Source organism: Ornithorhynchus anatinus, chromosome 3, assembly GCF_004115215.2.
Source record: "Ornithorhynchus anatinus isolate Pmale09 chromosome 3, mOrnAna1.pri.v4, whole genome shotgun sequence".
NCBI lineage: Eukaryota > Metazoa > Chordata > Mammalia > Monotremata > Ornithorhynchidae > Ornithorhynchus > Ornithorhynchus anatinus.
This window is the reverse complement of record NC_041730.1, coordinates 130,727,255-130,754,759: the sequence shown is the minus strand read 5'-3', so window position 1 is coordinate 130,754,759 and position 27,505 is coordinate 130,727,255.

Sequence of the window (27,505 nt, the reverse complement as noted above, 5' to 3'; positions counted from 1 at the left end):
TCATAATAATAACAATGATGATTATGGTATTCGCCAAGTGCTTACTATGTGCCAAGCTCTGTTCTAAGCGCTGGGGGAGAGCCAAGGTAATCAGGTTGTCCCACGTGGGGCTCACAGTCTTCATCCCTGTGTTACAGATGAGGTAACTGAGGCACAGAGAAGTTAGGTGGCTTGCCGAAGGTCACAGAGCGACCAAGCGCCGGAGCCGGGATTAGAGCCGGGATTCTTGTATTGTGCTTTCCCAAGTGCTTAGTACAGTGCTCTGCAAACTGTAAGCGCTCAAGAAATACAATTGAATTAATTGGGTTGCTCCCTTTAGGGATATTCTGTTTATCCCAAGCAGTGTAGGAGGAAGAAAAATTGCCCTAAATGTTGTCAGCCTCATCAAACTCACACATGCTTCACTAGAGGACAGTACCTGCTGACATCAGCTAGGATCTATCCTTAATGATGATGATGTTGGTATTTAAGTGCTTACTATGTGCCGAGCACTGTTCTAAGCGCTGGGGTAGATAAAAGGCCATCAGGTTGTCCCACGTGGGGCTCACAGTCTGCATCTCCATTTTCCAGATGAGGTCACTGAGGCACCGAGAAGTGAAGTGACTTGCCCAAAGTCATGGGTTCGAATCCCGGCTCTGCCACTTGTCAGCCGTGTGATTGTGGGCAAGTCACTTTACTTCTCTGTGCCCCAGTTACCTCATGTGTAAAATGGGGATTAAGATTGTGAGCCTCACGTGGGACAATCTGATCCCAGCACTTAGAACACTGCTCTGCCCATAGTAAGTGCTTAACAGATGCCAACATTATTATTATCATTATTATTTTCGGCTACACTGGCACAAACGAATAAGGTGTTAGGGACTAGAGGTGGTTGTTGGATTGACATGATTTGAGATGCTGGAAATTAATTGAGGAAGGCACATATAAATCCCTCCTTTCCCTTACTGACTCCCCCTCTGTGTCCCCTAGATGTGACTCTGTCCCCCTTAAGCAGTTGATATTCACACCACCCTCAGTCCACAGCATCTGAGTACGTATCTCTAATTTCTTTTAATGCCTGTCTCCTCCTCAAGACTGTAAACTTGTTGCGGGCAGGGAACATATATTCCCACCCTATTGTATATTGTATTGTCCCAAGCGTTTAGTACATTGCTCTGCACACAATAAACGCTCAGTAAGTACCACTGATTGATTAGAACAGTGTGTGAGGGGGGAGATGCAGAACTGTCAGAAGAAGTGTAATTGTTTTGAAAAAGAAAGATCAAGTAACTATTATTCATTCAGCCAGGCATACTGATTGATCATTTATTGTGTACAGAACACTGTACTAAGCACTTGGAAAGTATATTTCAGTAATAAAGAGAGACAAACCCTGCCCATACCTGGCTAACAGTCTAGAAGGGAGGAGACAGACATCAAAACACAGTAAACAGGCATCAATTAATTAGAATTATAGATGTGTACATATATACAGAAGCGCTTTGGGGTGGGAGGGTGGGTAGAGCAAAGGGAGACAGTTGGGGTGAGGCAGAGGGGAGGGGGAGCTGAACTATTAGGGCATAATGGCTAATGGAAAACACTGATGAGGTGAAACACTTATACGACCCAGGTTTTTTAAATTAGATCTGATATCCTCACTAAATGTGGAGGACATGATGGTATCTTGCAGATGAGGAAGCTACCGCTCTAGCAAAGTACTCTGGTTGATCCTTCTTCTTTTACATACGTGATTTTGAAAACTAGAACAGTCTCTTGAAAATTGCTCATTTTTTCCCACTTTTCCTCCTTCCTTTATGACCATTCCTTTTCTCACATCTGTTTTTTCTCTACCCTTTCACCTCCATCTTGTCTCTCTTGACCTTCTTCATTCTCATGTTTTCCTAGAGACTTCTGTGTTCTTTCCCCCATCAGCTCCCTTTCTGCTTATCTTAAAATTCACTAGGAAGGAGGTGACTGGGGAGGAGGTGGAACTAGGTGCAGGTGTCAATTATTTTTGACCCATCCAGCATCAGCTTTATCCTTGCCTTATTTAACTCCGCCCTCTCCTCTGCCTGGCAACATTATTTCTCCATCTTTACTGCCTCTCATGCCCACTGCCCTCACCGGTTGTTTCAGGTGTTTAACCCCTCCTCAACGCCCCCGCCTCCCTAGCTCCCCCATCTCTTGCCCCCAATGACCTGGACACATACTTTATTGAGAAAATTGAAGTCATCAGGTGTGATCACTCTAAAATCTCCCCTGCTCCTCTCCCTCCCTTCCCTTCTCCTTCCCTTTCTTCAACTCCCCCATCTTTCCCAGCAGTCTGTCGAGCAGAGATCCCCTGCCTTCTCTCAAAATTCACTCCTTCCTCCTGCATCTCTAACCCCATCCCTTGACGCCTTATCAAAGCATTCGTCCTCTTCTTACTTCCCTCCCCGCCTGCCATCTTCAACTGTTCACTCTCCAGTGGCTTCTGCCCCACGGCTTTCAAACATGTTCATGTCTCTCATTCTAAAAAAACCCCTTCCTCGACCCCACAGCTCCTTCCAGCTACCACTCCGTCTCATCCCTACCATTCGTCTCCAAGCTCCTCGAGTGACTTGTCTACCCTAGCTTTCTCCACTTTCCTCCAATTCTCTCCTTGATCCCCTCCAAGCTGGCTTCCACCTCCTTCACTCCACAGACACCAACCAATCAACCACTCAGAAGGCTTCGAAACTGTTGATCTCCCCTTTCTACTGGAAAAATTATCCAACCGTAGCTTCATTGACACTGTCCTCCCCTGGTTCTCTTTCAATCTCTCAGGACCCTCTCTCTCTGTCTCTTCCACAGATTCCTCCTCTAATAATATAAAAATTGTGATATTTGTTAAGCACTTGCTAAGTGCCAGGCACCGTACTAAGCACTGGGGTGGATACAAGTAAATCGGGTTGGACACAGATCCTGTCCCACCTGGGGCTCACAGTCTCTATCACCATTTTACAGATGAGGTAAGTGAGGTCCAGTGAAGTAAAGTGACTTGCCTCCCACCCTCTATCTGTGAGACTTCCTCAAAGCTCATTTCTGGGTCCCCTTCTGTTCTCCATCTACCCCCACTCCCTTTGAAAACTCATTCACTCCCATGGCGTCAACAACCAGTTCTATGCAGATGATTTCCAAATCTCCATCTTCTATCCTGATCTCTCTCCTAAGAGAAGCAGCGTGGCTCAGTGGAAAGAGCACGGGCTTTGGAGTCAGAGGTCATGGGTTCGAATCCCAGCTCGGCCTCTTGTCAGCTGTGTGACTTTGGGCAAGTCACTTCACTTCTCGGTGCCTCAGTTACCTCATCTGTAAAATGGGGATTAAGACTGTGAGCCCCAAGTGGGAAAACCTGATTCCCCTGTGTCTACCCCAGCGCTTAGACCAGTGCTCGGCACATAGTAAGCGCTTAACAAATACCAGCACTATTATTATTATTATTATTCCCCTTGTCTGCAGTCTCACATTTCTTCTTGCTTCCAGACCATCTCTACTTGGATGTCCAACTGACACGTCAAACATACTATGTCCAAAACAGAACTCCTCATATTCCCACCCAAACCCTGTCCTCCCTCTGACTTTCCAGTCACTGTAGACAGCACGACCCCCCTCCCTGTCTCACAAGCCCATGATCTTGGCACTATCTTTAACTCATGTCTCTCATTCAACCCTTGTATTCAATCTGTCACCAAATCCTATAAATTCTCCCTTCACGACACCGCTAAAATCCACCCATTCCTCTCCATCCAAAGTGATATCACTATAATCCAAGCATTTATCCTACCCCGCCTTTATTACTACATCAGCTTCCATCTTGTATTCCTGCCTCCTCTCTCTCCCCAGTCCAGTCCGCATTTCACTCTCGGCCCGGATCATTTTTCTCCAAAACCCTTCCTTCCACGTTTCTCTATTCCTCAAGAACCTCCAGTGGTTGTCCATCCATCTCCTCATCAAACAAAAACTCCTTACCGTCAGGTTTAGAACACTCAGTCACTTTGACCTCTCCTACCTCACTACCCTGATTTCCTACTACCATCCTGCCTTTACACCTCGCTCCTCTGAAGTCAACCTCCTCACCGTACCTCGGTCTCTATCTCGCCACTGACCTCTCTCCTACAACCTTCCTCTGGCCTGGAATGCTCTCTCTCTTCATATCTGACAGACAATTATTCTCCCTATCTTCAAAGCCTTATTGAAAGCACATCTCCTCCAAATGTCTTCCCTACCTGCACCCTCATTTCCTTTTCTCCCATTTCCTTCTGCCTCACCCTTGAACTTGGATTTGCACCCATTACTCACCCCTCCCTCTGCCCCAAGGCTCTTGTGTACATAGCCACAATCTATTTATGATATTAATGCCTTCCTTACTCTCTAGAGTATAAGCTCATTGTGGGCAGGGAACATGTCTATCAACTCTGTTGTACTGTACTCTCTTAAAGAAAGGGAAGAAGTTGTTCATTGGCAAAATGGAGGGAGGGGGAAAAAATCTAATGTCAATGTGCCCATTTAAAAAGGAACAGCACCTCAGAACTAAGAACATAAAGTTAAAAGTATGAGCGCACAATGCAAACACTGGGTCATAGAGTTTTTTCTACAAGGATTAAGGAAGAATTTGAGAGAGAAGCTTTAGCCTGGTCAAGGCCCAAATGGAGCCAGAAATCCAGTCTGAATTTCACATCTACATTTAGCCTAATTTGTTTGCGAGGGGAAGTGATTAACTCTTTGTACTGGACTCTGGTCATGCCTCAAGATAAACAAGGAAGAGAGGCAGACATAAAACACCAGCAGGACCAGGAAGCTCTTGGGCTCTCACATTCTTCTTTCCCCGGGGCAGTTTTCCTGTAGGAAACCATTGATCTTTGGCAGGCAGGGAGAACCAGTTACTCAATTCATCAGTGACAGGCCAACAGGCAGAGACGGTAAATATGTTCCCATCCCATGTCTCCTCTCCACAGAGGAATCACTAATTCTGTGGTTTGGTTCAAATGGACATTTAAAACAGCTTTTTGGAAACTTTCCGTCTTCCAGGGGACAAAATAAGAATGTTAACATTAATAAAAATATACGGGGGAAAACTACCCAGACGAGAAGTCTTGGGAAATACTTCTGCCGATGTGATCTTTTGGGCCGGAGTTTTCATTTTTCTTCTCATAGTGATTCTCTGCAATTCCTCCCAAAATCTTTCTAGTGCTCATACATCTATCTGTTGTCTCTTTGCCCCATCTGTGATCACTTACTTCAGTTGTCTCTTGATATGCTGAGATCAACCTTTAAGTTCACACAACTCTTACTCTGTGGCGTAGTCCATAGCATTCGGGCCAGATAGACATAGGTAACTTAGGGAAAATGATAAATATAGATGCAAGCAATGATGGAAACATACCCCGTTGTTTGGATTCAAAGATGTGGGGAATTGTGGACAACCGCATGCAAATGTGTGGTTTAGACTGAATGAAAAGTTCCTTCCACCTGGGGAGTAAACACACACGCGCACACACACATGATCACACATTCCCACAGAGTGCCCCTAATTTATTGTTATATTGGCATTTCCAATCCCTGACACTGTATTCTGTTTTGCCTCACCCTTGCTATCCCACTGAAATTCCTGCCACTGTTGCTTTCTAAATTTCTGTGACTATGTTGCGTTCGTTTTTTTTCATTTGTTTTTGCCTTTATGAGATTTGTTAAGTGCTTATGGTTTGCCAGGCACTGTACTAAAGCTGGGGTAGATACAAGGTAATTGGGTTGGACACTATCCCTATCCCAGACAGGGGTCCCAGCCTTCATCCCCCTTTTGACAGATGAGGTAACTGAGGCACAGAACAGTTCAGTGACTTGCCCAAGCCCACACAACAGGCAAGCGGAGGAACCAGGATTACAGCCCATGTCCTTCCGACTTCGAGATCTCTGCTCTATCCACCGGGCCATCTACTTCCCTGAGATTGTGCTTTATTAGATGCTTAAGGTTCCTATACATTCCTATGCTACTTGGGCATCTCAATGAATACTGTCTTGCGATGCATGATGTTGGCAACAAGGAGGCTGAGTATGAGAGTGCAGATGGCAAAATGCAAACCAACACTACTAGAGAAAAAATAACTCAAGCACATTCCTACTGATGATGGGACATATCCTCATCCACAAATGAATTGGCTCAGCGGAAAGAGCCTGGGCTTCTGAGTCAGAGGTCATAGGTTCGACTCCCGGCTCTGCCACTTGTCAGCTGTGTGACTGTGGGCAAGTCACTTTACTTCTCTGTGCCTCAGTTACCTCATCTGTAAAGTGGGGATTAACTGTGAGCCTCACGTGGGACAACCCGATGACCCTGTATCTATCCCAGCGCTTAGAACAGTGCTCTGCACGTGATAAGCGCTTAACAAATACCAACATTATTATCTTCTTTATGTGTGGAATTTAGAAGGGAAATAGAAGTTTTCCAGGGAGCAAAATAGCAGGTGATTCAATCCAACAACTTGTCCTGGATTCTTCTCATGCTAATAAGAAGCAACACCAACTGCAGAGTTTGGGAATTTCTAGAGGGTGCAACTATGAGCTTCTGTAACCCACCTAGTCGTCCATCTTCCTGGGCAGTAAGGGTGAGGAGAGGGCACCTTATAGATTGTCAGCCAGTCATGGACAGGGATTGTCTCTCTTTGTGGCTGAATTATACTTCCCAAGTGCTCTGCACACAGTAAGCGCTCAATAAATACGACTGAATGAATGAATATGGGTCGAACGGTCCCATTGGTAGTCGGGAGGTAAGCTCTTTGAGGGCAGAAACAAGTCATGAGTTCTTCGTTCTTTATTTCTCAACTTCTTCAAGTACGAAGGACAAGAATAAGTACAACGCTGTATGCTGATGTAAACACATGTATTTTAATAACTACAGCGATTCTCAGTTTTAATTATCAATCTATTCATGGTACATAGTGAATGCTTCCCATATGCAGAGCACTGTACACAGCCGTTAGGAGAGTACAGTAGAGTAAGAAGACATAACCTCAAGAAGCTTACAGTCTAACAGAAAAGACAGACATTAAAAGTTAGTTCCAGGTAAGTGAAGCAACCGGGTATAAGGATACCTATATAAGCTCCACGGGGCTGGAAAGGATCGTTCTCCAATTAGATGGTACCTGGTAACTTGAAGAAGTTTCAGTAGAGCTAATACGATACCACTAGGTTGTTATTTTCAGCGAAAGGGCTACGTAAGGGTTGTTATTCTCATTGTTTCTTATTTCTCAACTGTCCTGTGAGATAGGAAGCGGGAAAATAGGGCAATATTAATCAAATGTCACTGAATGCACAACTGAGGCTCAGAGAGGTTGAGCTACTCACACAGGGACTTTAAACAAGTAGATGGGGAATCTGAAGCCAGCTCTTTGGAATCTTGCTCTGCTGTAAGAACCACACATTTCATTTCCTCTCTTCCGTTTGAAGCAGATTGGACTCAGAGTCAAGCGGTGATGAATTACTCAGGTCTGGGTCCTCTCGATGGCATTTGTTATTATTTTATTCAGATAATTTGGGATAGTTACACCATGGAGGGCAATTTTGCTTGAATCCCACTGGAGGACAAAAATGAATGGTTTCTGTTTAGTGTTTAATGAATTCGTGTTGAAGGAATATGTTAAAATGGGAAGGTAAGAGAGTGAAAAATTCTTAAATGACCATGTGGCCTTCCAGTGTGTTGGCTAGTTGGCAGGAGATGGGGATTGTCGCCCCTATGAGGCACCCTCCCTTGTTGGGTGCTGGACCCCAGAACAACAACCTGAGGATAGAGTCCCCTCCTGAACACCCTTTTTTTTGTGGAATACAGTCCCCTCCTGCACTTCCTGTTTTGTAATAATCATTATGGTATTTGTTAAATGCTTACTATGTGCCAGGCACTGTACTAAGCTCTGGAGTGGATACAAACAAATCGGGATGGACACAGTCCCTCTCCCAAGTGGGGTTCACAGTCTTAATCCCCATTTAACGGATGCCGTAACTGAATCACAGAAGTGAAGCGTAGTGACTGATAATAATAATGTTGGTATTTGTTAAGCGCTTACACTGTTCTAATTGCTGGGGTAGATACAGGGTAATCAGGTCGTCCCATGTGAGGTTCACAGTTAATCCCCATTTTACAGATGAGGTAACTGAGGCACAGAGAAGTGAAGTGACTTGCCCACAGTCACAAAGCTGACAAGTGGCAGAGCCGGGAGTCGAACCCACGACCTCTGACTCCGAAGCCCAGGCTCTTTCCACTGAGCCACGCTGACTAGCCCAAGGTCCCGCAGCAGACAAGTGTGTGCTTCTGAATCCCACGGCTGTGACTTTGTTAAAGGAGACCTTGCCTAATTCTGTATCAATCCAGTTAGAACCAAGTAGAGAGATATTCTTCTTCAAATGCAGTTGAGTCGTTTTCTACTCAAAGTGACTCCATGGACACAATCTCTTCAGAAACGTTCTATCTTCTGTCATAAAATTGTTCCACTATGCGTATTCATCCATTCATTCTTTCAGTAGTCTTTATTGAGCGCTTACTATGTGCAGACCACTGTACTAAACCCTTGGAATGTACAATTCGGCAACAGATGGAGACAATCCCTGCCCATTGACGGGCTTACGGTCTAATCGGGGTTTTCTTGGTAAAGATCTGGAAGTGGTTTACAGTTGCCTTCTTCGGCGCAGTAAAAGCTTGAGCCTCTCCTGCTGTCTTTCATCTATGTTTGGATCACTCGATCATCCGCTTTTGACTCTTTCTCATGCCGCTGCTGTCCAGCTCGGGTCAGTAAACTTCGTCTGTTGCTACGGCTTAGACCTTTCCATTATGGGTAGGCCTACATGGCGTAGTTCTAAGCTTTATCAGCATACGCAAACTCTCCTGCCACGATAAGGCGTCGATTCACAGGCGAGAGAGAGGTATGGTAAGGATTAAAAAAAGAAAAAGCGCATTAAGAAGAGGGGATTTTATCCCACACTATTTAAACTGGTTGGCTACTTTGTTTGCCCACCACACTGTACAGTCTTCTCATCAGTACTGTCCTTTTCACCCCCGGCAAAAGAGACATGCCGTTCTTTTTCTCGCTCTCTCGTTCTTCCATTCTTTCCCTCTCCCACTCACTGTCTTCTCTCCCCTGCTCTCTCTTCTCTCTCTCCTGCTATTAATCCTTCTTCCATTCTCTCTCCCTCTTGCTCGCTCTCTCTCTTTTTGTCTTTTCTTTGATCAAATGTATTCGTTAATTCCTCAGTTCTCACCTCCTCCTCCAAGTAGATGGAGACTCTTTCTTCATAAGAGACATTAAACGTCCCAGGTACCGCTCTAGACTTTAATTTAGTAGAAGAATCGTACATTGGAGCCAAAGTCACCAATGGGATTGGCCACAGTCTGGTCTAGTGACTGCTCCAAGCAATGAAAACACTCTCAGGCCCTGCTCTGACCTAAATTCTAAATGGGAGTGGCATCAGAGTCCGTTTAGCTACATGCTTAGAGACACAGATCCAGTCCTAATGCCCGTAAGAAATGCAGTCATCACAGGTCACGTCCTCATATGTGAAGCTGAGTCAAATCTGCACTAAACAGAACATTCATTCATTCATTCAACAGCATTTATTGAGCGCTTACTATGTGCAGAGCACTGTACTAAGCGCTTGGAATGGACAATTCGGCAACAGATAGAGACAATCCCTGCCCAGTGACGGGCTCACAGTCTAATCGGGGAAGACGGCCGGACGAAAACAAGACAACATCATCATGATAAAGAGACTCGAGGGGATGTACACCTCATTAACAAAATAAATAGGGGAAGAAAAATATATACAAATAGTAGTTGGCTACTGTGGGCAAAGACCGCGTATGCGCTTCACACTGTGCTGGACCCCAGCCTGCCTTCTGGCCAGACTCCTGCAGGAGCATAACTGGCAGGGGTGAGTGGAAGAGTGCAAGCCATTAACACTATTAATAATAATAATAATAATAATTCTGGTATTTGTGAAGCGCTTACTATGTGCCAACCACCGTACTAAGCACTGGGGTAGATACAAGGTGATCAGGGTGTCCCTCGTGGGGCTCACAGTCTTAATCTCCATTTTTACAGATGAGATAACTGAGGCCCAGAGAAGTGAAGTGACTTGCCCAAGGTCACACAGCAGACAAGTGGCAGAGCCAGGATTAGAACCTCTGATTCCCTAAAACGTGCAGTTGCTGGAGTCCAAACCGGAAACTCCTGGCTTATTCACCTTATGGTCTCTTTTATTTTTGTTCTTCCTCTAATGCCAACAGCTGGAGTTTTCCAAGTATTGATCCCAGGGTTCTGTGCTCAATAGGTGCTCAGTTAATCTACAGTTTGATTGTTAAAAGAAGCATGGTCAAATGGAAAGACGTTGGCAATGGGGTTCAGGAGACCAAGGTCCACGCTTTGTGCCTGCCCTTCTGAGTGAACTTGGAGAAATCTCTTAATCACCCTGGGCCTCAGTTTCCCCATCTGTACAATGGGGATAATAATACCTAGGTGTCCCCATGTCATAGAGATGTTGTGGGGATGAACTAAGATACATCATGTGAACCTGTAGACAAATTAAAGCACCGTACATAAAAAACGGTATTATTGCTGATCGAATCATGGTTGAAATTTGTACCTGCTTGGATGGAAGCTTAATTAATCACTTCCTATTTTTCCTCCTCTTTGTAGAATTCCTTACCAGCCAATCTGCTGCACAAGCTCCCAGAGTAATAAGGACAAATAAGTGGGGATTGTGTATTGTATAATAATGGTATTTGTTAAGTGCTTACTACGTGCAAAGCACTGTTCTAAGCACTGGAGAGGATACAGTGTGATCAGGTTGCCCCACGGGGGGCTCACAGTCTTAATCTCCATTTTACAACTGGGGTAACTGAGGCCCAGAGAAGTCAAGTGTCTTGCCCAAAGTCACACAGCTGACAAGTGGCTGAGCCGGAATTTGAACCCGTGACCTCAGACTCCCAAGCCCGGGCTCTTTCCACTGAGTCACGCTGCTGCTCCCAATCCTGTAAATGGCATTCCCACCATCCGCAGCATCCGCTTCAACAATGGAGGACAAGGCACAGATGTTTTCAGTTGGAAAACTACTTAACACGCTTGGATTTTTTTGGCTAGGGATGACCAATTTTCACTCCAAGCAGGGGCAGTGTGCCGATAACGGACATTTTTGAAGACTATTGGATTTTAGTGGTTTTGGTATCAGTCCCGTAGCCAAGAGACCCAGATTTCCAATCCCCGGAGAAACTCTGAAGTCATGGTGTTGCCAGAGATTGCTAAACCCTTTAAAAGAAGATGCAGCTACGGCCATTTTCTACACCCAGGCTTCTAGAGAGATGTCGTCTAGTTGGCTAGAGTTGGAATCACAGGAATGGTGCTACATCTGTGGTTTTGTGTTTCTCAAGCTCAAATGAGGAAACGAGCCACATTTACTGTGACTCTGGCACACCAAGCCGCCAGATCTGCAAACGTAGCTTTTCTCTGTCTTTATCCTTAACTGCATCGAGAACTGACGGAGGGGAAGCATGAACTCAAACGCGTACCAGAGAGAGATTTAGAACTGTACGTTCTGCGCATCGTCTCAACCTGATCTGTTTCCCCTCTACGGTCGGTGATGCGATGGGATGGAGAAAAATGCTGAAATGCCGTATTTTTAACCCAGACATGAATTTGGGATAAGCAAGTCCCTTTATGGAAGGTAAATGGGTCCAGAGGTCTAAGAAAATGTGTGTTCTTTGGAACGTCAGACGTCAGTGGATGCAGTTGGCTAGAAGGCCAAAAAGACAATTTATTACCCCACCCAAGAGGAATCAGATAGGACCCAGGATGAAGGGAAGTGAAGACGAGAAGGCCGTAAACTTAAACTTGCACCCTTTTTGCGCTGCTGAAATTGTGGCTGCTGGCAATTCAGTACCGCCCAGAAGACCGCCGCTCTCTCTAGTGCACCCAAAAGAGAGTGCTGAGCTAAGGAGATCGTGAAAAGTTCATCGGACGGGTCTTCTGATCCTGTATTTGCCAATTATAGGCTAAGCAGTCTAGTGGAATTAATTCCCTGCCAAATGTTATGTAAGGGATTTTTCTGCCATAAGTGACTGTAGAATGGCTTCATGCTAAATTGAGAATTTTCCCCAGTTCTTCCCGCACGACCGCATATGTGAGATGCTCTTGTTGTGTCAGAGGCCCGAATGAGAGCACTAATGAGTCTCCGTTAACTTTTACTACTGTACTTCTCCTCGTTTATTGTCCCTGGGAGAGACTGATTAATCAGATGACCGAATTTAATAACTAACTGGTGATCCTGTCCTAGGGAACGGAGGACAGGGCTGTCTTTCATTTGAGGACATCTACGCCCACCCGCACGGGTGGTGAAATGAAAATAAAATATGGTGGAGAAAGGGGAGAGGTAGGCAGGATGTGGGAGACCCGAGTACATTAAGCTCTGTGACTTTTTTCTGAATGGATTTTGGAGCAAATTAAACCAAAGCGGTCTTTGGAAGGCCAAATGACTCGACTTTGATTAGCATATCTTATCAGAAACAGCGTGGCTCAGTGGAAAGAGCCCGGGTTTGGGAGTCAGAGGTCATGGGTTCGACTCCCGGCTCTGCCACTTGCCAGCTGTGTGACCGAGGGCAAGTCACTTCACTTCTCTGGGCCTCAGTTACCTCATCTGTAAAAAGGAGATGAAGACTGTGAGCCTCATGTGGGACAACCTGATTACCCTGCCCAGCGCTTAGAACAGTGCTCTGCACATAGTAAGCGCTTAACACATACCAACATTATTATTATTATCTTTGGGACACCTAATCAGGAGGACTAATACTCTGGAGAAGACACTAATACTAGGAAAAGTACAGGGAAAACATGAAGAGGCAGCCTGGCAGTTAGATGGATAGAGACCGTAACATCGATAACGGGAGAGCCATTAGAAAGGTTGTGGATTATGGCAGAGGGCAGGACGTTCTGGAAAAAATATATCCATAGACTCGCTATGAATTGGAAACAACTCGACGGCACTTAAATAAATGGTGGTATTTCTTAAGCGCTTACTATGTGCAAAGCACTGTTCTAAGCGCTGGGGGATACAAGGTGATCACGTTGTCCCACGTGGGGCTCACAGTTTTAATCCCCATTTTACAGATGAGGTAACTGAGGCAAAGGGAAGTGAAGTGACTTGCCCAAAGTCACAGCTGGCAAACAGCTGAGCCGGGATTTGAACCCACGACCTCCGACTCCCCAGCCCGGGCTCTTGCCACTGAGCCACGCTGCTTCCCTCTAATAAACCACTCCAGACTCCTTCAGGCCTCATCTCTAGAGGACCAACTTCAGCTAACACCCTTTCCTGAGTTGGGAAGGGGGGCATGAATTTATTTGGTTATCTTTGGCTTCAGGGCTGCGATTTCTTTAGGAAACCCTTTTGTCTGCACGGCGAGATGCTCTAACTCTCCTCCAGCTAACGATGACTTCCAGGTGCAATAAACTCAATGTATAGATGAGCATATTTGGGACACATAATACGGAGGATTAATTCCCTGGAGAAGACACTAATGCTTGGAAAAGTCCAGGGAAAATTTGGAAGAGGCAGACCGGCAGCTAGATGGATAGAAACCGTGACAATGATAACGGGAGAACCGTTAGCAAGGCTACGGTTTATGGTAGAAGACAGGACGTTCTGGAGAAAATAGATTAATAGAGTCGCTATGATTCGGAAATGACTTGGTGACACTTGATATTAGGAATAATAAAGTCTGGCCACAATAGGAGACAAACCTCTTTCTTTTCTTCCTCTTCTAATAATAATAATAATAATAATAATGTTGGTATTTGTTAAGCGCTTACTATGTGCAGAGGACCGTTCTAAGCGCTGGGGTAGACACAAGGGAATCAGGTTGTCCCACGTGGGGCTCACAGTCTTCATCCCCATTTTACAGATGAGGGAACTGAGGCACAGAGAAGTGAAGTGACTTGCCCACAGTCACACAGCTGGCAAGTGGCAGAGTGGGGATTCGAACCCACGATCTCTGACTCCAAAGCCCCTGCTCTTTCCACGGAGCCACGCTGCTTCTCTTCTCTGAGTGGTTCATCCTATAAAAGACTTCAAGCAGGCAGACTTCCACCCTCAATGAAGGACTTTATGCTGCATAGTTTACTAGTCCTTGGCTTTGACTGTAAGTTCCTTGGGGGCAGGGAATATTTCTACCAAATCTATTATATCGTACTCACCCAACTGCTCGTCACAATGCTTTGTAATAATTATAATAATTATAACTGTGGTATTTGTTGAGCGCTTACTGTGTGCCAGACGCTGTACTAAATGTCGGGTTGGATACGAGCAAATCGGGTCGGACTCGGTCCCTGTCCCACGTGCGGCTCACAGTCTCAATCCTCATTTTACAGATGAGGTAACTGAGGCACAGAGAAATTAAGCGCCCAAGGTCACACGGCAATCTGTGAGCAAGTTGTTGGGCAGGGATGGTCTCTATTTGTTGCCAAATTGTACTTTCCAAGCACTTAGTACAGTGTTCTGCACACGGTAAGCGCTCAATAAATGCGGTTGAATGAATGAATGGAAGTAACGGAGCCAGGATTAGAATCCAAGTCCTTCTGACTCCGACTCATGCTCTATCCACTAGGCCACGCTGCTTCTCTATACTGAAGCGAACACAGCGACCACTCAATAATTATGATCGATTGACAGACTGACCCCTTCTTTCTACAATAGTTTTGATGTGCTGGGCAAGAGCTTAGAACAGTGCTCGGCACATAGTACGCGCTTAACAAATACCATCATTAATTAATAATAATAATGTTGGCATTTCTTAAGCGCTTACTGTGTGCCGAGCACTGTTCTAAGCGCTGCGGTAGACACAGGGGAATCAGGTTGTCCCACGTGGGGCTCACAGTCTTAATCCCCATTTTACAGACGAGGGAACTGAGGCGCCGAGAAGTCAAGTGACTTGCCCGAAGTCACACAGCTGACAAGTGGCCGAGCCGGGATTCGAACCCATGACCTCTGACTCCAAAGCCTGTGGTCTTTCCACTGAGCCACGCTGCTTCTCATGTTGGTATTTGTTAAGCGCTTACTATGTGCAGAGCACTGTTCTAAGCGCTGGGGTAGATACAGGGTGATCAGGTTGTCCCACGTGAGGCTCACAGTTAATCCCCATTTTACAGATGAGGTCACTGAGGCACAGAGAAGTGAAGTGACTCGCCCACGGTCACCCAGCTGACAAGTGGCAGAGCCGGGAGTCGCACCCACGACCCCTGACTCCGAAGCCCAGGCTCTTTCCACTGAGCCACGCTGCTTCCCATCCACTCTCAGTGGGCATCGTCCGCCAGTTAATTCCACTTTGCTTTGCCTGGGAAGGCTTGTAAGGCGTGACTCTGTTACTCATGGCTGAAGTCTAACATCTGTCCAATTTTCCACGAAGGCAAGTTTACCTACATTTTTTTGCGGTTGAAAAGGCTGAAGGGGTTTAACTGGGGATTCAGTGAGTGGCCTAAGTTTCCACTCGTTGAGAATCCAACCCTGCTCTGATATGGAGGTTTCGAGTCTTTCATCGGGGGCTTAGCTCTCTTAGCTACTATCTTATTTGAAGATTCAACCCTGTAGAGGAAAAAAAAGAAGGGTAGAAGGATTTGCCACCTTTCAGAAACAACAAGGCACTTTCTCTCTTTCCCTAAGAGAGCCACTATGGTCTGGCGATTCGAGATGCCTAAAAAGCGCTGCGAAAGAGAAAGAGGAAGAAAAAGACTCGATCGCACAAGGGGCAGGGATTTGGAAAGGCTCAATGCTGCCACTGACAGTGGTAATGCATTACGAGCCCCTTCGGAGATTGTAATTAGCAGCCCGTGTTCCGGTGCGGTTCCCAACCATCAGCTCCAATAAGACCGGACAATGTGAAGAGTCTATGGACCCCGGGAGCTTTAGTTTGCGGGTTGCTGAAAAAGAGCAGGGGTCTGTGTTTAAGGTCACGACTCAGTTGGGTTATTATGCTAGGTCCTTGCTTTCACTTTAATTGGTCCTCAGCCAGAAGGAACTAGCAAAAACCATTAAGAAGAACTGCAGAGCGGGGCAGAGTTTTTGTCTCAGGAAAATACCCCCTGCTTGGATATTGGACAAGGGGGCAGGGCCTGGGGAAGGATGCCTGGCTTCGGTTCCCTACAGAAGATCTTTTTTTTTAATGGTATTTGTTAAGTGCTTTAATGTGCCAGGTGATGTAGTAAGCACTGGGGTAGAAACACGCTCATCAGGTTAGAAAGAGTCCATGTCCCACATGAGGGTCTCAATCTTAATCCCTATTTTACGGATGAGGCAACTGAGGCACGGAGAAGTTAAGTGACTTTCTCAGGGTCACTCAGCAGACAGTGGTGGAGCCGGGGTTCGACTCCCGATTTCAATTCAAAAGGTTCAGTCCTGACTCAGAAGGTCTTGACTCGGGGAGAGGGTTCTGGAAGTGCCTTGGCTATGCAGATGGTGGTGAGATTATTACTTTGTATCTACCCCGGTGCTTAATACAGTGTCTGGCACATAACAAGCATTTTACAAAATACACAATTATCATTGTAATAATAATAATAATGTTGGTATTTGTTAAGCGCTTACTATGTGCAGGGGACCGTTCTAAGCGCTGGGGTAGATACCGGATAATCAGGCTGTCCCACGTGAGGCTCACGGTCTTCATCTCCATTTGACAGATGAGGTAACTGAGGCCCAGAGAAGTGAAGTGACTTGCCCACGTCACACAGCTGACAAGTGGCAGAGCCGGGATTCGAACGCATGACCTCTGACTCCCAAGCCCGTGCCCTTTCCGCTGAGCCATGCTGCTTTTTAATTATTATTATTATTATTCGATTGAAGAAGATTTAGATCATGAATCATCTTGGAGCTGCAACTAGCTGTTGTTGCCTTTTGCTGCCGTGTCGTGTCCGACCCAGAGTGACGCCATAGACACATCTCTCCCGGAACGCCCCATTTCCATCCGCGATCATTCTGGTACCACATCTTCAACCAATCTATCAATCATGCCCAACCTGCGTATTCTCTTCCAGCATTACGTTTAGTTTTCGGCACCCAGTAAGTGCTTAATAAATACTGTGACTGTTTTTGTATCTATTCCAGTGCTCAGTAGAGTGCTTGGCATTTAACTGATCCTTAACAAGTGCACGACCATTATTTGTTGAGTGTTTATGATGTGCAGAACACCGTATTAAGTGTTTGGGAGACTACAAGAGTTGGTAGACACAATCCTTCCCCTCAAGGAATTTACAGCCTGGTAGGGGAGACAGACAGTAAAATATCTCCCAGATAGGAGGATCAGCAGAGTATGAGCTGTGACGAGAATTGCTAGGGGGGCTGGATTTGGGGTGAGTAGCAAAGTGCTTAACGGGTCCAGGCACAAGTGCAGAGGTGACACAGAAAGGACAATAATTCATTCATTCAATTCATTCAATAGTATTTATTGAGCGCTTACTATGTGCAGAGCACTGTACTAAGCGCTTGGGATGAACAAGTCGGCAACAGATAGAGACGGTCCCTGCCGTTTGACGGGCTTACGGTCTAATCGGGGGAGACGGACAGACGAGAACGATGGCACTAAACAGCGTCAAGGGGAAGAACATCTCGTAAAAACCAATGGCGACTAAATAGAATCGAGGCGATGTACAATTCATTAACAAAATAAATAGGGTAACGAAAATATATACAGTCGAGCGGACGAGTACAGTGCTGTGGGGATGGGAAGGGAGAGGTGGAGGAGCAGAGGGAAAAGGGGAAAATGAGGCTTTAGCTGCGGAGAGGTAAAGGGGGGATGGCAGAGGGAGTAGAGGGGGAAGAGGAGCTCAGTCTGGGAACGCCTCTTGGAGGAGGTGATTTTTAAGTAAGGTTTAAGTAAGGTTTAAGTAAGGTTTAAGTAATCCACAACAGAAGAGTTGAGTGCAGTCCCTGAAATTTGTCACCTGAGCAACACTTGGCCATGGTGCAAAATTAGACAGAGAAATAGGCCCCGAACAGGCCAACTTACATTTGGAAGACTGATGGAGGGAAAGCAGCATAGCCTAGTAGAAAGAGCAAGGTCCTGGGAATCAGAGGACCTGAGTTCTAATCCCAGATCCTCCACTTATCTATTGCGTGACCGTGGGCAAGTCATTTAACTTTTCTGTGCCTTAGTTTCATCATCTATAAAATGTAGGTTCACTACCTGTTCCCCCTCCTAGTTTGACCCTGAGCCCCATATAGTAATAATAATAATGGCGTTTGTTAAGTGCTTACTATATGCCAAGCACTGTTCTAAGCGCTGGGGTAGCTACATGTAATCAGGTTGTCCCACGTGGGGCTCACAGTCTTAATCGCCATTTTACAGATGAGGTTACTGAGGCCGAGAGAAGTGAAGTGACTTGCCCAAAGTCACACAGCAGGCAAGTGGTGGAGCTGGGATTAGAACCCACGACCTCTGACTCCCAAGCCCGGGCTCTTTCCACTAAGCCATGTTGTTTCTCTCATATGGAAGTTAAGAGACAGGGACTGTATCTGACCTATCTTCTATCTCAGAACTTAGTACAGTGCTTGGCACAAAGTAAACACATAAAACACTTAACAAATATCATAGATAGAATACTAATACTATCACCATGGCCGAAAATAAATCGATCCCTTATTAATTTTTCTTATCCCCACTTTACAGCCCTGCAGCTGTTATTCCAGCCCTTCCATTCGACATAATCATTCACAATCCTCTGAACCCTAAAGTTCCTATCTTATATACTCTTTTTCCCATCAGGAATTTATTTCAAAATTTGTCTCCACAGCTTGATTGAAAACTTCTCGAAGGCAGGGATCATGTATTCTGTATCAATTATATTGTCCTAAGAAATGAATACAGTGCTCTGCACAAAGTAAGCATTAAATCATTCCTACTGATTGATTGATTTGCCTTCAGACCTAAGGTTTTGAGCTTTCTCCATAGCTGGCTCCTCACTGTGTGTCCCCTATGTCTCTCTCTTTTTTATTTTATAATTATGATTTTTAATGCTATTTGTTGAGTGCTTATTATGTGCCAGGCACTGTTCTAAGCACCGGGGTAAATGCAAGGCAATCAGGTTGGACACAGTCCATGTCCCACATGGAGCTCACAGTCTTCATCTCCATTTTACATAAGAGGTAACTGAGGCCCAGAGAAATGAGTGAATTGCCCACAGTCACATAACAGACAAGCGGTGGAACCGGGATTAGTAGCCACGTCCTTCTGACTCCCAGGCCGGTACTCTTACCATTAGACCGTGCTATTTCCCTGCCACGGAGACTCCCCGAAACCTGTAATTCCCTCCCAGATGTGCTGCCCACCAGCCCTGCGTCCTAAACCTGGTTCGTCTCCACCCTCTGCTTGGTAAACTTGTCTCTACTTGCCCGCCTTTTCCCTGTCTCTTTACTGCCAATTCTTTTCCAGCCCACTCTGAGTCCCCAAAGCGTCCAAGCTGCTTCTCTTAAGTTTCTAAAGTAAATGAATCGTGGTAAGTTATATGTCACCAAGTCTAAAATGTGCCTGCCTAATTTCCTATTTCCAATCCATCCTCCATCAATCCATTCCACCACATGTAAATGGCATCCTCAGCTGCAACAATTCCACGATGGCATAAATGTTACTTAGTAATAATAACAATAATAAAAGCTGGTAATATTTGTTCAGCGCTTACTACGTGCCAGGCATTGTACTGACTACTGTGGAGGATAAAAAAAAATCAGGTTGGGTAGAGTCCCCGTCCCACATGGAGCTCGGTCTTAGCCCCCATTTTTACAGCTGAGGTAACCGAGGCCTGGAGAAGTTAAAGGCTTAAAACCGCCTTCAGGTTTCCTTCCCAATTAGCCAGTATCCGGTGGATATTTTGTGTCACGTTAGGATGTTACGAAGCTAGAGGACAGAAACCGCTAGTCCCTGCAACAAAGACGGAACTAACAAGACACTCAACCCTTCCACATCTGGAGATTGTCGAACCTATTGGGAACAGTCAGAAATTAGGCAGAGCCACAAGTGGAAGACTCTGCTTCAAGAAAAGTTTGGTAATACAGGGTAAGCCCTTCTGTGCTGAGGGGTCCTTCCGATTATAGCATTAATAATGGGGTGTGGACATACAGAAGTCATGGGTGAACAAATACATTTTATGTCAGACAATCACAAGCCATTAATAATCCCGCACTCCCTTGCACTAGGGTTACTAGGGCTTGACTTTCTCATGGGATCTACCGTTCCTGAAAGCGCCGCAGCTCAAATCCATCCCTGTTCCTCCCCAGCACTTCTCTGAATGTGAAATTCTGTCTGGTCTTCCACTCGGCACCTCTAATTTCGGGCACTGAACTCAGAAGGGAGTGATGGTCGGCAGTAAAGGTCTCTACTCAGGGTGGGGCTCTTTCCCCATATCTAACTGCCAGCTTCTCATGAGAACATCTAAACCCAGCTGGGAAAACTTTTTTTTTCTCTTCTTGAAACCTACACAGACCCTCATATTTGTGTAGTTGGGGTGCAAATCCTTCTTATAGTCATTATTCAGCCTCAATGGCCAGATCATAGACTTTTATGTTTCAGAGTTAATGACAAAGGTGGGAGATAGAAATAGAAAGAATAATGATAGTTATGGTATTTGTTAAGCGTTTTCTGTGTATGAAGCACTGGGGTGGATTCAAGCAAATCGATTTGGACACAGTCTCTGTCTTAGCATGGGGCTCACAGTCTTAATCCTCATTTTACAGTTAAGGTAACTGAAGCACAGAGAAGTGAAGTGACTTGCTCAAGGTCACACAGCAGACGTGTGGCAGAGTGGGATTAGAACCCATGACCTTCTGACTCACGATCCCATGCTCTATCCACTACACCGTTCTGGTCCTGTACACGTTGCCAATCCCATGAAGCTCAACTTGGGGAGCACAGGAGAGTCAAGAAATGGAAGTGGTGTCCATAATGGAAACATACCCGCTATGTCATTTCTGTTTGTTTGCAGATTAATGTTTTCAGTCAGTCGGTGGTATTTATTCAGCATTTACTGCATGCCGCGCACTATATTAAGCGCTTGGTACAGCACAGAAGAGTAAGTAAACACAATTCCTGCCTTCAAGGAGCTTACCAACATTACCAACCAAATCCCAACATTATTATTACCATCTAGCAGGGGAGACATACTAAAATCAATCTGTGGGGATAGGAATAGGGTAGGCACCTAAGTGCTTAGGAGGTATGGAAAGATTGGATAAAAGATTCCTGGAAATCCTGTTTACCTGGATGTCTACAATTGAACAAATATTTGGAGCTCTCTTCAATTTACTCTCTTCCCTTTTCCAAATTTCCCTCAATCTTTCTGGATCCATTTCCTCAACAACATCTTTTGTTCTGCCGTCCTGTCCAACTCCCCTAAATTCTTTTCTCCCTCCCTTCCTCTGCCCCACCACCCGCTCTTTTTTTCTCTTTGCTGGAGTCAACTCTTGTAGATCATGGGGATAAAGTCTCAGGAATGCAGAAAAAAAAATTCTAGTGCAGAGGTGGAGGGAGGAGGGGACTAGTTCTCCTTTTCAACACCTTTTCTGCTTTGGAAAATTCAATGTTGACAGAATAGGGCTTGAAGAACCTCTCTTCATCACCTTCTGACTCCTTAAAAGCATAATTAGACTTCAGAAGGAGAGGCAGAAAGTTACCAGTTGGGGCAGAACACATCAGAGCTGCAGGAAGGCTAGGTGAGGCTTTCTACCTCAAGCTCTCTCTGTCTTCTCCTGCCATTTCAGGATTTTTAACCCTGATGGAGTGCCCAAGCTTTCTCCTCTCCACCTCCACCCTTTTGGCAATTTGCATAAATTGAAATCCATGATCAAATCAAGAAAGCATTATGAGCAAATGTTTTCTCCTAATAAGATCATAATCCCTATTATCATAATGACAGTAAGAAGAAATTAAGCAGTTACTATGTGCCAAGCACTGTATTAAGCACTAGGTGATTTAATAATAATGATAATAATTATGGTATTGGTTAAGCATTTACTATATGCCAGGCCCTACACTAAACACTGGGGTGGAGACAAGCAAATCAAGTTGGACAAAGTCCCTGTCCCATATGGGTCTCACCAGTGTAAGAGGGAGGAAGAAAAGGTGTTTTATCCCATTTAATCAATGAGGCCCAGAGAAATTAAATGACTTGCCCAAGGTCTCATAGCAGACAATGGTGGAAGTGGGATTAGAACCCAGGGCTCCTGACTCCTCCCTATTAGTGGCCCCCTCTGAGTGTTCCCTTGCCCTCCTGCGGCGTTACCTATGGCAGTGACTGGGTGAAGGAATGCAAAGAAGACTGTGAGCCTCATGCGGGAAAGGGATGGTGTCTGCCCTGATTATCTTCTATATACCTCAGCACTTAGCACAGTGCTCGGTACAAAATCAGCACTTAACAAACACCACAATTATTATTATCATTTAAGGAGGCACCCCACTTAAAAGGAACATGCTGGATGATAAATCCCTGGCCATTCAGACACAGGTTACAAAAATCCATCCCTGATTAACTCTCCTTCTTTTATCTTTGGGATTTCAAGGCAAAGCTGGATATACCAGGGGCCGCTCAGGCTGAGGAAACCCAGAGTTGGAATCACAAAGAGAGCAGACCTCCCTTAGGACCTAGTTCACCCCACTGGGGTCAGGGGACTATGCCAAGGTTTAGCCCAGATTGGTTTCGGGTGTCACAGAACCCATGCTCCCCTTGCTTCCAAGCGCTTAGTACAGTGCTCTGCACATAGTAAGTGCTCAATAAATACTGCTGAATGAATAAATGAATGAATGAATGAATGCAGGCTCAGTTTGTTAGAATGTAGCCACAGGTGGATTTTCTGAGCATAGACACAAAGCCAGAGCTCCTTTATTTCAACTTCTCACTCTCAGCTGGCGCCTTCCCCTCTGCCTTTCCCCATCCGTAACCTTATTCAATCCTGGCCATCCTCACCGTATATGTTTATTCGATTGTACATGTAATTATTTATTCTGCCTTAACTTGGATATTTTCTCTGGGCACATGGGCTCCACTACCTCTCTCTATCCCACACTTCCTCCCTCTCATACTGATTATAAATCGTTTTAATCCATATTTCTCCCTATTATATTGTAAGCTCCCTGTGGGTAGGGCTCATGCATTTTGCTTCCATTTTATTTTCCCAATCATTTAGTTCGATGCTTTGTCCTCAGTGGTTGAATGATTTAGCATGACTCAATAAATAATTAGGATGCTGCTGCTGCTGCTGATGATTATGCCTAGTCTTTTTATGGTATTTGTTAATAATAATGTTGGTATTTGTTAAGCTCTTACTATGTGACGAGCACTGTTCTAAGCGCTGGGGTAGACACAGGGGAATCAGGTTGTCCCACGTGGGGCTCACAGTCTTAATCCCCATTTTACAGATGAGGGAACTGAGGCACAGAGAGGTTAAGTGACTTGCCCACAGTCACACAGCCGACAAGTGGCAGAGCTGGGATTCAAACTCATGAGCCCCTGACTCCAAAGCCCGTGCTCTTTCCACTGAGCCACGCTGCTTCTCGTTAAGTTAAGTTAAGTGTTAAGTGCTGTTAAGTGTTTGCTTTGTGTCAAACAATGCTCTGAGTGCTGAGGTGATTAACTTGGACACAGTCCCTGTCCCGCATGGGGCTCACAGTCTAAGTAGGAGAGAAAACAGGGGAACAGGAGAACTATGGCTATAATCTAACCTTGGGTTAGATGTGAGGAAGGGTATTTGAAGATTTTTATCCTTTATTAATAGATGAATGGTATTTATTGAATGTTTTCTGTGTGCAGAGCACTGTATTAAGCCCTTAGAAGACTATGTTAGAGTTGGTAGATCCTGAACTCAAGGACCTCATTAGAATTTTATCCAAGTGTCTAATCATTTTATTCCTTTGGGATGATGTTCACTGAAGAAAGAGCGCAGGTCTGGGAATCAGGAGACCTGGATTTAGACCCACTCTTGCACTGGCTTGCTGTGTGACTTGGAAAGTCACTTAAGCTCTCTGTGCTATAAAGTGGGACTAGGACTGCTTGCTTCTATGTCACAGGGATATTGTAAGGACAAAAGGAGATAGTCATTGTGAAAATGCTTAGCGAAAAAATCAAGAACATTATACAAAAGAGAAGCAGCGTGGCCTAGAGAAATGGTATGGCCTAATGGAGAGGCCACGGGCCTGGGAGTCAGAGGACCTGGGTTCTAAATCCTGGCTCTGCCAATTGCTTGCTGTGAGACCTTGGACAAGTTGCTTCCCTTCTTTGTGCCTCAGTTTTCCTGTTTTCCTTCCTATTTAGATTGTGAGCCCCATGCAGGACAGGGACGGTGTGCAACTTTACCAACTTGCATCTACTTCAGTGCTTAGAACAGCGTTTGGCACATAGTAAGCCCTTAAAAATGCCTTAAAAAAAGACAAGGTATAATAATAGTGATTACCATCATCATCATTATCTTAATACTAATTATTATTATTTTTCTTTTTAATGATATTTGATAAGTGCTTACTACGTGCCAGGCACTGTTCTTAGCACTAGGGTAGACACAAGGTAATCAGGTTGGGCTCGGTCCATCTTCATTTTCCAGGTGAGGTAACTGAGGCACAGAGAAGTTAAGTGACTTGCCCCAGGTCACACAGCAGACAAGTGGCAGAGCTGGAACTAGAACCCAGGTTCTTCTGACTCCCAGGCCCGCGATTTATCCACTAGTTCATGCCACTTCTCACTGAGAGATGGTAATTCACTGCCTAGACCATTTAATCTTTGTTTGGAAGATTCTAATAATAATAATAATAATGGTATTTGTTAAGCACTTACTATGTGCAAAGCACTGTTCTAAGCACTGAGGGGGGGATACAAGGTGATCAGATTGTCCCTAATGGGGCTCACAGTCTTAATCCCCATTTTACAGAGGAGGTAACTGAGGCACAGAGAATTTAAATGACTTGCCCCAAATCACACAACTGACAAGCGGCAGAGTTGGGATTAGAACCCATGACCTCTGACTCCCAAGCCCGGGCTCTTTCCGCTGAGCCACGCTGCTTCTCTTTTTACAAGGCAGAGCTCTTGCCTTTATCTCCTTGGATGCAAGGGATCATTTCTCATCAAAGTAGCTCTATGGGAAGGCACTAGACATAAACTAATTTTTTCTGCCTCATCTTGCATTTCAAGCCAAGAGAGAAAGAGTAAGATACCATCTGTGTGGTGAGAAGAGGTAGCGTGGAGGAGTCAGTCAGTCACTCAATCATATTCATTGAGCGCTTACTGTGTGCAAAGCACTGTATTAGTACTTGGGAGAGTACAATATAACAATATAACAGATTCGTTTCCTCGCCTATAGCTACCTTACATCTAGAGAGGGAGACAGACATTAATATAAATAAATATTCTACACATAGGTACAGAAGTGCTGTGAGGTTGGGAGGAGGAATGAATTTAGGGAGCAAGTCAGGACGACGCAGAAGGAAGTGGAAGAAAAGAAAAAGGACTTAGTCAGGGAAGGCCTCTTAGAGGAGATGAACCTTCAATAAGGCCTTGAATGAGGAGGAATAAAAAGGTCAGTGATAGTTTTAGGCCATCATTCTGGTTGATGCATCAGTTTTTATTGAACATACACACTGTGCCAAGTACTGTACTAAAGACTTGGAAGCAAAAGGAACTGAGCAACTGGGAGTAAAGAGCAGCCTGACCAGGAGGTACAACGTGATGAGCAAACGAATCGAAAGATGAGAAAACGAAAGTGGTCAAAAAAAAAGCAGATAGGGATGGTAGAGATGAACCGCACAGATGGATCCTCAGTGGGATATAGATGTGGGATGGAACCATGAAAGGGACTTTTCTGAATGAACGAACAGGATGGGACTAATTCCTCTCTGGGAAGAGAGGAATGATACTCCCCAAGGGGATGGGGTGAGAGAATGCTCAACTGGGAAGGGTATTGAGTTATAAAATGAGATGCATAATGGAGAGGGTGTTATAAGATATGGGGTCCATGTGCGAACAGAAAGACGTCAGGAGATGGGCATGTTGAAGGATGCAGTGAAGTGCGTGCACAAAGAGATGCAATAAGAGCCTCATGTGGAAGGGTGTGAAGGGGAGCAGAAATGGAAAATCGTAATGAAATATGTAGAGACACTCTGGTGGTTGTGATGAGATTCACTCTCCCATTTCAAGGGGAGAACAGAACTCTGTACCCAATTTTGAGCAAAGGGAGAAGAGAAAAATGGAAAGCATGTCAGCAGAATTACCGTGAGATTACAAACTCCTTCAAGGAGGGGACTGTCTCTTCTGATTTTATTGATTGATCTCAGTCCATCACTGGTGTTGTTATGGTATTAGCTATTTATTGAGCTCTTATTATGTGCAAAACACCATACTCGGTGCTGGGAAAAGTACAGTACAGTAGAGTTGGTGATACGATCACTATCCACAGGAGTTTACAGTCCCCCAAGAGCACCGTCCAGGGCTATAATAAACCATAGGTAGGTTATGGTGATGATGATGATGATGATCAGAATGATGATGTAGATAATGATAATGAAGACCGTGATAAAGATTATTTCCCTCTGCAACTCAACCCACAACCTCCACTCCTGGAATCCCAACCTACTTTCTGTACCTCCATCTCATCTCTCCATCTACCAACCCTCTCTACAAATCTGCCTCAAGCCTGGAACCCTCTTCCCTCATATCTGACAGTCCATAGCTCCCAACCTTCAAAACCCTCCTAAAATCCCATCTCTTCCAGGAGGTCTACCCAGACTAAGGCCTTTATATCTCCTATCTGCCCACTCTTCTGCGGCTACTCCGAATTTGGCTGTGTATCCCTTAACTGTTTTGATGCTAATCCCAGACCCACAGTATTCATTTCAATATTTTTATATCCTATTATTTCCCCTTGTCTTGTCTTATGCCGTCGAGTCGTTTACGATCCATAGCGACGCCCTAATCTATTTTAATATCTGTCTCCCCATCTAGACTGTAAGCTCCTTGTGAACAGGGAATGTGTTTACCAATACTGATGCATTGTATTTTCCCAAGAAATTGGTCCGGTGCTCCGTCCACAGTAAATGCTCAGTAAATATACCATTGATTGATGATGATGACGATCACATAGGAGATTATCCATGAAAGTGGGAATGTCAGATCTGAAGATTTCCTCAGGCTCTGAGCTTATCCACAGTCCCCAGTGGCTTAAGAAGGAGACAAAATTTCCCCTCTTACCACACCCCCTTCCTTCAGTTTGGAAGTTTCCACATTCCGTAGCCTTGGCGTTTATTTATTTATCTATTCATTCATTTATTTATACTAACGTCTGTCTCCCCCTCTAGACTTTGAACTCGTTGTGGGCAGGAATGTGTCTGTCGTAATATTGTACTCTCCCAAGCGCTTAGTACAGTGCTTTGCACACAGTAAGTGCTCAAGAAATACGATTGAATGAATGAATGAATGAATGAATTTGCACACACCAAAGAAAACACAGATGTCTAGGAGCAGTG